The sequence below is a fragment of the Rattus norvegicus genome, chromosome X (genome assembly GCF_021556685.1).
Source record: "Rattus norvegicus strain SHRSP/BbbUtx chromosome X, alternate assembly SHRSP_T2T, whole genome shotgun sequence".
Classification (NCBI taxonomy): domain Eukaryota; kingdom Metazoa; phylum Chordata; class Mammalia; order Rodentia; family Muridae; genus Rattus; species Rattus norvegicus.
Window position 1 is genome coordinate 39,453,653 of NC_141554.1, and position 4,008 is coordinate 39,457,660.

Here is a 4,008-nt window from a genome sequence, read left to right on the forward strand (position 1 = left end):
TGTAAAATAACTCTGATATGCTATTGAATTACTTCAGGTATAGACCAAATAGAAGTATACTTGGGATATATGATACATATACTTTTAGATTTGTGTGTGTGTGTGTGTGTGTGTGTGTGTGTGTGTGTGTGTGTGTGTACACAGGCATATTAATCCATGCATGTACCTGTGGGGAGTTCAGAGGTTGACATTCAGTATCTTCCTTTTTGTTCACGGGCCTGGCTATTTTTAGATCTTTAAGGAACCCTCAGAATTTGTAGTCCCACCAACAGTGAGGGTTCATTTTTCCACATTTTTTTTTTTTTTTGCACCGAAGATCATCATCTTTAGACAGGGAACAAATGGCTGGGAATTCCGCCTGTCCCGAGCTCGAGGCTCCTCCGGGCCAAGCTATAACAAACATAAGGGACACAAAGCAGGGAATCATCAGATTTGGACTTGGAGGTGGGGAGGGGCAGTTCTGGGGAGGGAAACAGCAGGACCAAATGAGGACAGCCTGGGTGACTGGACTGGGAGGGAAGGCACTTGGCTCAGTCTCCTGTTCCCAACCGGGCAAGAGCCAGTTGCTCCTCAACTTTCAGTGGCCCAGAGGCTGCTCCTGGTTGAGTCTGTGTAAGAAGCTTTTGCCAAACTCGTAAGTGCTGATCATGATGGCGCAGGAAGGCGCAGCCTTGATCCTGGGGAGGAAACCTGCAAAGAGTGCCCTGGTGCCAGATTCAGCCTGGATTCTCTGAAGCAGGAGCCAGGTGGAGTCAGCTCTTGGTGCTTCATTCTCACCGCCTTCACTGCTCCCAGTGACATTTGTCGCTGTGTCTTCACCACATCCAAGGGTAGGGTAAGGGTGGCAGCCACCATTCCTGAGAAGTCCACCAGCCACAAAGCTGATGCCCACAGATGTCTGCTCTTTCGGTCTTGGCCCATTCAACTGGCTCTTCAGCAGCTCATAACTGAACCAGTATAGAGCTGAGAAGAGTACATCTCGAAGAGCTGTGGGACCCCAGCCCAGCCACAGCGAGCACCACCCACCTTGAGCCACTGCAGCTTGAACACAGGCAGCCAGTTCGCGGGATGACACACGCTGAGCCTGCAGCTTGGTCCACACAAGCTCCAAGGGGCTGACCACCGTCACAGTGCCCATTCGGGCGAGGGCACCAGCCACCATTGGTGCATAGAGGTCAGAGGTCAAGGACTGACCACATAGGAAGGCCTTGAGTTGGTCATAAGCAGTGAAGTAGATGGCAGTGGCTGGTACAGTCATCACCAGGGTGGCTGGGAGGCCGCTCCACAGGGTCCTGGTGCCCTCCTGCCTCACAATCTTCACGAAGGCATCCAAGGTGCCAGTGAACCGTGTAGGATCCTGAAACCAATCCTGGCTCTGAGCCAGTCGTTGCGCTGCGCCACGCCAGGGGCCTGGCAGGCCCATAGTGGCCGGTGCAGGGTCCGCGCGTGCCCGCTTCGTACCATTTTCCCCCATTTTACCAGCCTTTGTTGATGTTTGCCATTCTGATTGGTATGAAAATCTATTTCATAGTAGATTTTATTTTGGAATAAAATAACTTAATTCAAAAAACTTGAAAGTGGATAAAGGAAAAAGCAAATGGGCCTATCCCCCTGGCTTTGTTATTGAAAGCTCAATTTAGTTTTTTAAAGTTTTTTTTTGTATTTCTAATCTATGTGTATGTGTGCTTGTGGTCGTGGTATCTTTTGTGTGCAGGTACAGGAGGAGTGAAGAAGAGGGCATTGGATTCCGTGGGGCAGAGTTTCATATGATTGGGAGCCTCCTGCCATGGTAGTAGGATAAGAACTGCTCTTCTGGAAGAGCAGTACTGACGGCAGCTCTGGTTTGCAGATAGGCCCAGATCTTGCACACTTATGGAGGCATCTTTTGACTACTTGTGTTTCTTCTTTTGAGAGCTGTCTACTCCTGTCATGGTCCTATTTTTGATCAGATGATACTTTATTGGTATTTAATTTTTCATAGGTTTACATTTTTTTAAAAAAGATTTGTTTTATGTGTATGAGTGTTTTGTTAGGTTTACATTTTTTTTTAAAAAAATTTGTTTTATGTGTATGAGTGTTTTGTTTGCTTGTATGTATGTGCACCACATGGGCCTGGTGCATTGGAGGCCAGAAGAAGGCATTAGATTCCCTGGCACTGGAGTCATGGATGGTTGCGAGTCACTATGTGGGTGCTGGGAACTGAACCCAGGTCCTCCGAGAGAGCAGCAAGTGATGTAAACTGTGGTGTCATCTCTCCAGACCCCACTAATGTTCAGTTCTTTATATATCCACGTATAATTGGGTATTTCTCCTATTTTGTTAGTTGCCTCTTCACTCTGGTGACTTTTGTTGTTGTTATAAGAGCTTCTTTATTTCATGTAATTTTTTTTTTATTAACTTGAGTATTTCTTATATACATTTCGAGTGTTATTCCCTTTCCCGGTTTCCGGGCAAACATCCCCCTCCCCCCTCCCCTTCCTTATGGGTGTTCCCCTCCCAACCCTCCCCCCATTGCCGCCCTCCCCCCATAGACTAGTTCACTGGGGGTTCAGTCTTAGCAGGACCCAGGGCTTCCCCTTCCACTGGTGCTCTTACTAGGATATTCATTGCTACCTATGGGGTCAGAGTCCAGGGTCAGTCCATGTATAGTCTTTAGGTAGTGGCTTAGTCCCTGGAAGCTCTGGTTGCTTGACATTGTTGTACTTTTTGGGGTCTCGAGCCCCTTCAAGCTCTTCCAGTTCTTTCTCTGATTCCTTCAACGGGGGACCTATTCTCAGTTCAGTGGTTTGCTGCTGGCATTCGCCTCTGTATTTGCTGTATTCTGGCTGTGTCTCTCAGGAGCGATCTACATCCGGCTCCTGTCGGCCTGCACTTCTTTGCTTCATCCATCTTGTCTAATTGGGTGGCTGTATATGTATGGGCCACATGTGGGGCAGGCTCTGAATGGGTGTTCCTTCAGTCTCTGTTTTAATCTTTGCCTCTCCCTTCCCTGCCAAGGGTATTCTTTTTCCTCATTTAAAGAAGGAGTGAAGCATTCACATTTTGATCATCCGTCTTGAGTTTCGTTTGTTCTAGGGATCTAGGGTAATTCAAGCATTTGGGCTAATAGCCACTTATCAATGAGTGCATACCATGTATGTCTTTCTGTGATTGGGTTAGCTCACTCAGGATGATATTTTCCAGTTCCAACCATTTGCCTACGAATTTCATAAACTCGTTGTTTTTGATAGCTGAGTAATATTCCATTGTGTAGATGTACCACATTTTCTGTATCCATTCCTCTGTTGAAGGGCATCTGGGTTCTTTCCAGCTTCTGGCTATTATAAATAAGGCTGCGATGAACATAGTGGAGCACGTGTCTCTTTTATATGTTGAGGCATCTTTTGGGTATATGCCCAAGAGAGGTATAGCTGGATCCTCAGGCAGTTCAATGTCCAATTTTCTGAGGAACCTCCAGACTGATTTCCAGAATGGTTTTACCAGTCTGCAATCCCACCAACAATGGAGGAGTGTTCCTCTTTCTCCACATCCTCGCCAGCATCTGCTGTCACCTGAGTTTTTGATCTTAGCCAATCGCACTGGTGTGAGGTGAAATCTCAGGGTTGTTTTGATTTGCATTTCCCTTATGACTAAAGATGTTGAACATTTCTTTAGGTGTTTCTCAGCCATTCGGCATTCCTCAGCTGTGAATTCTTTGTTTAGCTCTGAGCCCCATTTTTTAATAGGGTTATTTGTTTCCCTGCGGTCTAACTTCTTGAGTTCTTTGTATATTTTGGATATAAGGCCTCTATCTGTTGCAGGATTGGTAAAGATCTTTTCCCAATCTGTTGGTTGCCGTTTTGTCCTAACCACAGTGTCCTTCGCCTTACAGAAGCTTTGCAGTTTTATGAGATCCCATTTGTCGATTCTTGATCTTAGAGCATAAGCCATTGGTGTTTTGTTCAGGAAATTTTTTCCAGTGCCCATGTGTTCCAGATGCTTCCCTAGTTTTTCTTCTATTAGTTTGAG

General features: G+C 46.3%; 1 pseudogene; it reads right to left on the bottom strand.

Annotated features, from left to right (window-relative positions):
- Window positions 1-507: 507 nt before the first annotated feature.
- Window positions 508-1,474, bottom strand: Slc25a39-ps5 (solute carrier family 25 member 39, pseudogene 5; annotated as a pseudogene).
- Between the last annotated feature and the right edge of the window lie 2,534 nt (window positions 1,475-4,008).